Raw genomic sequence first — 11,595 nt, 5'->3', positions numbered from 1 at the left:
ACTTAAGGTAAATCCACATTATATGCAGAACCATTACCGAGATACACATCTTGATAAAGGTTTAATGACATAATAAAACTCTGATTGTTCTCTTTGGAATTTCACTTTCTTCTGCAATTTCCACCGGAAAAATTCAGTTTACATCATTCTCATTTTCGCAATAAAATGTAATTTTTTTCTTCTTTTTTAATTGTTAAACTATATTAGTGAGATTACAAATGGGTTAACTCTTGATTTAGTTCAGTATTTGTTTGGATACAAAATTTCACAATGCAATGCGTTGGGCTTCATCACAAACGATGCTTTCAGGACTCACCACTGTGAACCGGGTATGTTGCTCTTGTGGCCTTCAGGACTGGTTGTTGATAGGTAGGAACAAGGCTGATCAAATGTAATTCATGCAACTGAATTTGTAGTACATAAATAAATTAGAGGTAGCCTTACCATTAGCTGAAAATGTATTTGGCTAGATTTTTTAAATTAAGGTTAATAAATAATTTATTACATTACTGGACTTTTGGTAATTTCAGAAAATACGTGTCAACTTTGTGGTCTGGTTTCGACCAAAATATTTTATTGCCACCAGGGGGAGCGCTACGCTCAGGGCTTTGCAGATCGTTAAGTATGCATTATCGAAAGGCAAACGCCGAAAATCCTTTCAAAATAAAAATAAAATAATTTTCTTTTGTCGTTTTTCCTTGTGTTCTATAGATAGGGTCCTTTAGCATTTGAATTAGCAAATTCAAAACGGGAACTTTAGTGAAAACTGAAGGGCGCTATGGGCCTTAAACGAATGCAACGTCACACTGGACTTTTAATTTGAAATAACTACCGGAAGTATGATGTTCTCCTTACCTGCGTTGTATTTCGTGTCGCTGAAGTCTAAACAGCGGTTCAGACTTGAGAAGACTGGCAAGTTGTGATGGTGAGAGCTCCTTGTCCGTCTTCTCGTCGCTCTTCCCGGTTCTGTGGACGGAAGGAGCAGCTAATGGCCTAAACGCAGCCCTGTCTGCGTTTTCCTTACCGCAGGACGAGCCCACTCACCAACTCACTGGATCGTAGCTCGAATACTCCAAGGACATTTTAACGTTTCTACAGCTTTTGGCCTTTTCTGTAGATTGAGGAAACCCAGCGTGTTGCTCTCCCGCGCAATGATGTGGACAGATTTTGTAAACATGGGCAGAACCTGCGGTTGGTTTCACGTAGCCCACCCCCGGGGCTGATGATGTGTCTACGCGTGTCATTTTTAAACGTCGTACCCGCATCCCTTCCCCTGCCGAGGGGACAGACACACAAACAGACCGACGAGCCAGTGAACGGAAATCAGTCACTGACTTTCGTTGCGCTCCGTTCGGCCATGGCATCGCTGAGATCGGAGGCTGCCTCATGCTGAAGGGACATCTATGTTACTGGAAGAAGGTGGTGGCCATAAAACCCAGAGGAGAGACTGATGAACTTTGAATCCCAGACTACTGCTGCTGCTGCTGCTGGAGGAGTGTGTTGAAGGCAGAGGTGCGTCGGGTTCAGGTATGTTTTCAGCATTGCCAGCCATCAGTTTGCCTTTACCCTGCTGCCATGTTGCTAGGTAACTAAGAGACGGTGGGTTTACTTCAGTTCATCTTCTCGGGAATGTAACGCCACCTTCGATATATCTTATTTTCCTTACAAGCCGTGCATTCAACATGTGCTGTGCTCGCTCTGCAGCAGACGTGTTTAGACTAACTTTGCATGCAGAGCATTGTCCTGCACTCCTGTGACCCATAACCCCGTTGCAGCTCACAGGGGAGGTATGCACAGATGAGGAGGTGTTTTGGATGATACCCTGACTGTGACACGGGCAGATATTATCATGCATATGATTATATATGGGCTTTTCAGAAAAACTGCCCCCGGGGAGCAGATGCCTTACCCTCCTCCCCAGCAGAAATGGGCCATTTAATAGACTCAAGAAAACCACATTTTCAATTCTGCTTTTCGTGCAGCACCAACTTAAAACTATCCTCATGGGGCACTTTGCAAGACAAACCCGGGCCAGTTTACGTATAGCAATGGTTAAAAAAAAATCGAATCAAACTAGAAGCTGCACAATACATCAAATCAACATTGTGATCCCTTTTCAATGGTTGCAGTTGCACTGATTTTGATGCAATATTTGGTTGGCTGTAAAATGTCAGGTGGGGAAAATTCAAACTGCTTGCAAATAATATATTCATCCAGTTTGACGGACTGTCACTGTGTGTCGAGACTCTATCAAAATGTTAAAGCTGCAAGAGAGTGGGAGGACTATAGTAGGACATCAAAATGTAATGTTTTCCTAGAAATAAACCAATCATATAAACTGTTTCACATTAGGCCACATACAGTCCAATAAATATTAGCTCATTTTATAAAGGCACTGCTACTCTCAGTTTGACGTCTGTGTTTTCAGTGCAACCAGAGAAAACCGACATTAACACTGTAGATTTTAGTATTGATTTATTTATTCCAAATCATATAGTAGTCATTGCAACATTCAAGAACAACATAGCAAGTTGCGTGTTGTTGCGATGTTGTGCAGCCCCTTTCCCATGCATTTCTAATATTTTGTTCCCGAACAGTTTGACGTCATAAAAGTGGCTTAGCGGTGCATGTGCTGCATCTTTCCTCTACTGGGCACTACTGTCTAAGCTGCAGCAAAAATGGTTATGTTGGATGTATAATAAACATTGAGATGGACCATACAGAGGGGCTATTATTAGATCTGTGAATATTGATGCTGGTGGAAAAGGCCACAGACAGCCTTGAACCGACTCTGTGTCTTTTCATGGCTGCTATTGGAACGGTGTGCGGACGCACATGGTACCAGACTGATTGTATTCTTCAAGCTTTCATGCCACGATCTGTCCCTTTTGTGTGTGTCCATTTCTCAGAGAGCCTACACAGTGACACACAGGTGTGAGACTTTATGTAAGACCCTGCTCTGCTTTAAATAACAGCGTGCTTGACGAGTCACAAACCCGATGCCTGTCTCTGCAGCCTCTCGAGGAACAGAGGAACAGCAGCCAGTCGTGTTTATGTGCACCAAGAACCTGCATGCCAGCAATTTTTTGCATACCCGAGGCCTGGTTTTGTTCCAGTGCGAGTCTGTAATTCTCTGCAACAAGAGTCCCTCCGCTTGACTCAGCAGGGCCTGTGTGAGTCATTGAGGCAGCGGTGACTCGCAGGCTGTGGCGCCTGCTGTCCAGATGACCGCTGTTCCGCGAGGGCAGAAGCGGCTGCACCTTTTGTCGCTCCCGCTCTCACCTTCTGCTTTCCGCTCAACACCTCAGCAGGTCTTTCAACTTTGACTGGAAATTGTGAGTTTGTGGGTTTTTAATGCAAAAGCTACATTACGAAATTGAAACTGTTGCTTGAACCTAAGAGAACATGATGAAACATGCAGATAAAATGTGCCGAAGGCAGAAATTTGGGGCACACACGCCAAAACAAGCAGTTTTGTGGGCCGGTACGGCTGTAGGTGAACTAAGTTCTGCTTTGACGTGTTAAAACATGAGTCGTGGCTGCTGGAGGCTGTGATGTTTCTAAGATGTGTGCATACAGCATAAGTACCGCTGTTAACTCTTTATTTATATTTTGAGTTTTGTTCCCTTTGCTGATTATGCAAGAGCAACCAGCAAAAAAAAAAAAAAAAAAAATTCATCTCTTTTCTGAGCTCCATATCATTTCAGCACTTTTAACTCCTGCAATGAGATGCATTTTTAAAAAATATAACTTAAGATTCAGGAACAAGTTTGTGATCATGCTACTTGTTACAAGAAGAAACTTGCTGATTCTTAGATTTATTTGTGCGCACATGAGCTTAACTCTGTTGTTTTGACCTTTTAAGATACTGCTGAGGTTTCTCTGCTGCATACGCAACAATTCCTGTTTCGTACACCTAACCAGTTTTTTGAGGTCTGGACGTTCTTCCCTCCCCCCCCGGCAGAAACTTGCACAATGTACACTATGTCCTGAATGGGAAAAGACTTTGTTGCAGATGCAAATTTAAACACCTACCAGGTAGTTTTGAAACAGGAGGGAAATGTTTCTGCCTCGTTTGGCCACTATTTTCCAATCGGTTGCTAACTTAATATTTTTGTTGCGTAGAAATATTTAGTAGTTTGCAGAACTTTATATAAGGGAACCTGCAAAAGTTTGCTGTGCGTTTTTGCATTCAAACTCTCTAAAAACCCAGCACAACTATCAGCCTTCAGCAGTCATGTAGTTAGTGAACTACATGACCTAGATTCAAAACATCATATGTGGTGAAATAATGACATTCACCTCTCTATATTCTCACAGTAAAACATGGTAGTGGTAGCGTCATGGTATGGGCTGTTCTTCAGGAGGGACAGCAAAGCTGCTCCGAGGTGAGACCAGCTTAATTTCTGGATTCAAACCTTCCAGAGGCTGCAGAAGATTTGAGAGTAGAATGAAGAGTCATCTTCCAGCAGGACAAAATATTAAGCAAACAGCCAGAATGATAATAGTTTAGTTCAGTGTTTCCAGACGCTGGTCCTCAGGGCCCATATTTTAAACGTGCTATGCTTCAGTTGGTCTAAGTCAAATGACTGGATTATGTCATCAGCATCAAATGCTTTAGAAGCCTGTCAGCCAGGAAGAGAAACACCCAAAACATGCTCGGTATTCAACACCAGAATTGAGAAACTCTTTTTAGAGCAAAGGTTATTCGTTTGTTAGAACGACCTAGTCAAAGTACAGACATGAAAACTGGTTGAGACATACCCTTGAATACTTTGGGTGATTGTAGCAAAAAGGTGGTTCTACAAACCATTTAGCTCAAGTTATACAATTAACTGCCACACGTTTACTTTTTTTATTTATAAAATCATCTCTCATTTTCTTCCAGTTTCCTATACCAGTAAAACACATAAAAATTCATGGGTGAAACAAGACGGCAAAGTTCAAGGGGCACGAACACTTTTGCAAAGCGCTGTCAGCTAAATGTTTTCATAATTCCACCAGAATATTGTGAAGTCCTGCTGCATTGCTGACTGAAAAAATAAGTGCAGATGGGAATAAAAGACGGCCTCATGCAGGGGTCACTGATTTCACATTAGCCCTCACGGCTTTTATAAACACACATTAGGACTGGGCGCCATGTTCTCATTTTAGTTTTCAGCTCTCGTCTTCAAAGGAAGTTTTTCTTTTTTACAAACAAAAGATGCTTTCATGATATTTTAATGTTAAGTTAAGGAACGGAACTGACGGCACACTGTTTTTCCATTCTGCTCTTTTTATAAGCAAATTAAATGTTGAAGAGTTACATTTGAAACAATTCGTCCAGAAAAGCAGGTTCTCGTTGATCACATACTAAACATTAATTCACCACATATTGTTTTTTTTCTGGCTTTAAAAGATTTTTAGATTCAGGTTTGGTTTACTTAAAATGAACGTGGGAGTTGAATTGTTAATTAATTAATTTTGTTCCTTTGGTCTTTTAAGGATTTCTGGACACGGATTTGAATGTATATTTCTGGCTTTACTTTTGTAAAAGAAAAAAAAAAAATTAAGTAAATGTTTAATTTTAACATCAAACAAATAAACTGTGCCAGTAAAAGATGGAGCGCAGTGCTGCTGTGAACCTGGTTACTGGATGTTGTGATGCTCCACAGCGTGCTTCCTGGTGAACGGGGAGCTATAATTTCTAATTGTGCAAATCCTCTGCTAATGTTTGCTCTTCTGAGTTGCACTGATCTCCTTCCAGAGGCTAAAATTGCTCTCCACTCCAGCAATGCTTTATACAGTTACAGCCTGACAAGCTGCTGACGGTCATGAGGAAAACACTGTAAATAAATGCTGTACGTCTTGCGTGTTGTGACGGCGGAGTGGAAAATTCCTGACAGAGGAGCCCGCAGCTCGAGAGCATGTCTCCCGGCCTCGTTTGAGTATTCATAGCAGCGCGCATGTGACGGATCTGTTTTCCTGCAGGAACCCTCACTTTAACATATCAGACACCACCCCAATAGCGTAAATGTGTAATTCTGTAGCCAAGAAGAACTCAGGACACAAGTGAGTGCGGAGCCTTTGAGTGACGGCTCGTCAGAGGAGAGAGTCGAGACTCGCTTCCTGCCGGTAAAAAGTTTGGGTGACGTATGCAGCTGCTTCCATATATGAGCTCAGAACGGGGGCTTTCTGCACTGTTTATCAGCTCAGATCTGCTGCACAGGAAGAGCAAAAGGAGCACCAGGTGGAAACTGTAAATCTGCCTTTAGTCTGTTATGGAAAATGTTTAAAAGGTTGCCGTTTGTTGCAGCATTGAAAAGTCTTTGCTCCCTACATGGCTTTAACTTTGGTCTGTTTTTAAAAGACTATGAAATGCTTCAAGCATCCCACCCACCAGGTAACACAATTACTTCCCCTCCGACCCAGGATAAGCTGTAATCTCGAAGACTGGCAGGCGAGACGCAGCAGGTAGAGGCTGAGATGAAGCAGCTGCTCGACTGTTAAAAACTACTGCTTACTTTGATATTCTGGTCTGCTAGAGTCTACAGATGAAGCAGACAGACTATAATCTCATATGTCTGTGCGGTGAAGTATCCGTGTGGTTTTTATTGGCTGGATTAGCGTGGCTGCTTTACTTGAAATTTTCAAAAATTGCTTAAAATTGTGTGATCTATGAAAAGATGCTGAGAGTATTCAGAGAGTATTCATTTAAGCCATCACAGGGTTGCATCTGTTTCCTTACATTAAACAGTCTCATTACGTTGGTTGTGTTTGACAGACAAAACCCTGTTTACGAAATTTGTCAGATATTTTTTTTCCCCTCTTTTTGGGAAGTGTTAATCTGTGCAGTCATCTACAAGGATCTGCCTACAGGGAAGCGTTTTGAAATATTCAATGGGCTTTATTCATTGGTTGTCAGGGGTTTCAGCTGGTTAATTTGTTAACTTGGTAACAGTACTGTTAGTACTGTATTTAGTACTGACTAAATAGAGAGCCGTGGTCAGCAACCTTTATAGTACATTTTGCTTTTAATAAAATGTCTAGAGCCTGTAAAGCTGCAAAATGCTCAAATTAAAAATAGCTTTTTAAGTTTTAGAAATATGCACGTATGAAAACTTGTTTTATGGTAAAAAAAAAAAAAAAAAAAAAAAAAACACAAAACTTTATTTTATATGTTTTGGTTTGAGCAGCTTTGCGAGGAGGAATGGAGCAAAAAAACCCCTGAGTCTCTAGATGTGCATAGCTGAGAAATGGCCTAAACGACTAGCAGCTGTAGCTGAAGTGAAAAGTTGCTCTTTAAAATATTCAATAAAAGTGAAAGCCAGATTTTTTTTTTGTAGAAACAAACAAAAAAGGTAAACTTGTATACCTTTCCTTCTACTTCACAATTGTGCCCTACTTTTTTTTTTCATTAAATCCCAGTAAAATACGTTGTTTTCTTTGAAAGTATTCAGGCAGCACCAGTACTTTGCAAAGCACTGTTTCTCTACATTTTCTTCTGCAGGTTTAAAAACGATAAAGTCACGAGTATTGATATTAAAATGATTGTTTACATATAAATTTCCCTTCCTGCTGTTTGGATCTTCAGCTCTGCGCTGAAACCTTGTGACGATCAGCCCAACATCCCCTTCTGAATTGGATAATGATGATTGATAGATGAAGAACATCACATCCTGTTTATTCGATTACCGCCTTGCACACACACACACACACACACACACACACACACACACACACACAGGCCATTTCAACAATTTGCAGAGCTGCTGTGATTTTAAGCTTTGCACAGACAAAACTCTGTCACTGTTCACAAATGTATATTTTTGCTGTATCTGAATGTAGTTATTTTTGACTGTCGGGCATCTTGACAGAACCCGAGTTGTGCCTCCATCTTGTACCTGGGCGTCAGCCAGGCGCCGAGCAGAGCGTTGTGTTCTCTCTGCGCCTTTAGTCCCCAAAAAACCTCATCTCTCTCCCCCCCACAACCCGCCCTCCCACCTCGACTCCCTCGAACAGGTGATGCTAGGTTGGCCTGAGCTGTTGACAGGGACGAAAGGGGTACAGCCTGTCCACGCGCATCCCTGATGAGCCTGCTGATGAATAGCACGTCATTGCTAATGGTCCTACCGCAGCGTTGTCTGGGAAATAAAACAAACGCTTTGTGCGGGTTTCTTCCCCGGCCCCCCCCCCCCACCCCCCTCGTTTTTCATGGACGCCACCGTTTCTGGCAGTGTGGGTGGGTGGACTCCAAGAAGAGCTGGGGTCTTTTTATAGCAGCCGTCCACCCTCGCTGTGTCCTTACCGGAGTTTCATTTTATAAAAGAGCAATCAAGTCAATTGAATTTGTGCTGTCAGGGTAGGAGGACATTTATGCGCTGGTGATGTTCACCAGGCTTGTGGATGAAGCAAAATGGAGGAAGTCTGACACACACGCACACACACACACACACACACACACACACACACACACACACACACACACACACACACACACACACACACACACACTCCCACTCCACAAGAAAACTTCTTTTCTCTTAAGCAGGAAGGTCTGCTTCTGTGAGGCGAAGTCGATGTAATAGAAGCTAATCTAATCTGCAAGGGGCATTGTCTGCTGAGAGAAATGCTGTTTGTTCAACTCATTTGCTGTGGAAAGTCACTGACCATCAGAGGCCTGTTTTTTCCTATGTGGCTGCGTTCTCATTTCCACTGTTTTCTGCAGTATGGAACATGCTTCGTGCTGTTCTTTCGTGTTTTGTTCTCCCCGTGTTTCTCTTTAAGCTCTTGCAGCACTCTGAGTCATGGGTCATGTAAAATAAAAACGACAACACAGTTTCATGTCGTTTTTTTTTTTTTTTTTTTTTACAGGCCACAGACACCTGATTTCTCTAAGTCTAAAAATAGAGTAGATCCTGACTCCCCCTCCTCTCTTCCCATCATTTCTTTCCCTTTTTTTTTTGATCCAGCAAAAAATATCTGCAGGTTTTTCTATACTGTGACTGACTGGTCTATAATTATACACTCAACCCTACAAATATACACAGCTGACTAATATTAGGTTAAATGACCGCTGGCGAGTTGCAACCTCACATTACAATTTTTTGTAGCCACCATATTGATTTAAGGAATCAAATTTTATTATACTAACAAATTGATTAATTTGTTAACATGCCCCTCTGTTTGTCTTATCTGACCATAAAACTCGTTTCCACATTGAACTATTTGATCGTAATGACTAGAAGATTGAGAACGCTTAACCAACTATACAGCACGGTGGTTGGAGCAACATGCTGAGGGTATGCCACATGTCTTCTCCCTCTCTCACAACCCTCTTTCCTGTCAAACTACTTTCAAATAAAGGCCACTAGAGCCAACAAAACCTTTTTTTAAAAAGCCACGCCTGTTTCAGGAGAAAAACTAATTTGAATGAGCTGTGCTATTTCTGCCAGGAAGAAAGGTCAAACATCCAAGACAGAGGCTTTTTTGACTGCAACAAAATGTGTGGAACTTGCTGGGAGGTATTTATTCAAATGTTAGTGGGGTTGTATGTATTTAAGCATGTAAAATGCTGCATGTTCTTTTCATTCAAATGTAGTTCTGCGTTCCACTGGGTGAGAATTTATTTATTCTGTGAATTTCTATTGGGGGGAAGACGTTGGCAAACATTTTTTTTCTAGGTCTAAATGTTTCTGGTTTTTAATATATACGGAACTGAGGAAAAAAAAAAATCCCAGAGTTATCACGATGCTTGAAAGCTGACCTCAGAACCCACTGAAATGTTAGCTACAGCCATTTAGCCAGGCCCGTATTTGAAATTGGCCTTTTATGGTCAGCTTAAGGGACAGCTCCACTCTTTGGGCAGCAGGCAGCTTGCTTTTTGGGAAGGCTGTGCAAAAAGGGTTTAAGGTATTCCGACAAAGGGCAACAGATCAGCTTTTCAGAACAAGCTTTGCTATCATTGATTGTCTTTTACCCGAGTTTCAAAGTGTCCTCTGCATGATCAGCTCTGCTCAGTGATCTGATGATTCAGTAATTTGGTTTGTTTTAGAGTCTGATGTTGCATAATGGGAAAGTAGAAGGTGAACCAGCTGCAGCTTTTTTGTGTTCAGTTCAAAGCCAAACCTCCTTTGTATAAATCAAAGCTTTTTGCAGCTGGATGACCAGCAGATTAGTTCTAAACCGCTGTGCATGTAAGGAATAGATTTTTTTTCCTCCCAATTATGAATCTAATATATACCCACCATAGCGTTGTTTTGTCTTATTTGCTTTATGTTTTTCAGATCTTTTGCCCACACTTTTCAGTAAAGTTTTCAGGTCCACTTTCATCTCAGCCGCTCACCAAATTTATCTACAACTGATTTCTGGATAGTACAGATAAGAGAGAAACTTTGTGAACATAAATATTTTGCAGTTTTGAAACCAACTTTTTAAAACCAAGATCCACCTTTGATGCTTGTAACCACCCTTGTGCTTAGTTGGTAAGAAACTAAGTTAATGCAAAACAGCATGAAGTGCACCTGGTTCATAAATGTACAACAAGGCATTTGCTAGACGTCGCTATTAACCAAATTATGGTTGCAGAAGTAAAAGCAGTGCTTTGAAATTAACATCTCAAGTTTGCAAAACCCAAATGCATATAGTCGGCTCTTTTGTTTGCCTAATTATATCTGTTTTAAATGCGTGTATTAATAATTCAGCAGACTATATCATTTCTCGTGGCAGAAAGCAGAGTGCAGTGCAGTGAGCCGTGAGGGAGAGGAACAGAAAACCAACAAAAGTGAAAGTGTAGACAGGAGAAACGGGAGAAAGAAGTATCGGCCCTGGCAGCGTCTCGTCTCTACTTTCTCTGTCACTCACTTTCTTGTCCTGGCAGCCAATAAAGAAAGTGCCCACTGTGTCTCCATGGTAACCCCAACCCAATTGAAGCAATGATGAAGAGGATAAAACAACAGGAAACAGAATACAATATGGCCGTGGGAAAAAAATAATGTCTTTACAAGTTTTATTAGGTGTAACCCTCAGTTGAAAAATTAAAATTTGATTTGAGAGAGAGCTCGGTGATTTATGGCTATATATATATCTTGTCAGACACATTTATTGGCACCACTGGTAGAATTGTGCAAGACGCCTTAAAATCAGTTTTCCACATTGTAGTGTAATTATTACTTTTTTGTTGCAGTATCGCTTTTTTTTCTTCGTTATTTTAGAAAAACGCATTCTTTGATTTGAGAAATAAGTAAAAAAAATAATTGTTTTTTTAATCAAAATCACCAAGAGCACAATTATTGATACCCCTATTGATTGTCGATTTTTAACTATTCCTTTGAAAGAGCAGCTTTCCAACATTTCAAAGACTGAAATAGTACCTGAACGACTGAAAATCCTGAATGAGTTAAATAGGGAATCAAACCAATGACAAGGATCCAACCACAGAATCAGGAATGAAGTTTCACATGTTTCACTAAGACTTGGCTGAGGGATGGTATCTCTGATCCCAACATTTCTCCGTCTTTCCTTCCAACAGATCAATTTTTCAACACCGGATGTGTAATCCAGAGCATGCTGTTTATGTAGTCTGGACATTCAACTGGAAGTTTTTTTTGTCCATAT

The 11,595-nt window shown here is 41.1% G+C and overlaps 1 long non-coding RNA gene across 1 annotated transcript; it reads left to right on the top strand.

Moving 5' to 3' along the window:
- Positions 1–744: 744 nt before the first annotated feature.
- On the top strand, positions 745–10,882 carry LOC106942500 (uncharacterized). Its single transcript, XR_001423640.1, has 2 exons — positions 745–1,527; positions 10,708–10,882. It is a non-coding gene; the product is annotated as an uncharacterized LOC106942500 (long non-coding RNA).
- The last annotated feature ends 713 nt before the right edge of the window (positions 10,883–11,595 follow it).

This window comes from Poecilia latipinna, unplaced genomic scaffold (genome assembly GCF_001443285.1).
Source record: "Poecilia latipinna isolate Pla-1442-1.1 unplaced genomic scaffold, P_latipinna-1.0 Scaffold4321, whole genome shotgun sequence".
Taxonomy (NCBI): Eukaryota; Metazoa; Chordata; class Actinopteri; order Cyprinodontiformes; family Poeciliidae; genus Poecilia; species Poecilia latipinna.
Note: the sequence above shows the minus strand (reverse complement) of the source record. Positions and strands in the feature narration are given on the sequence as shown.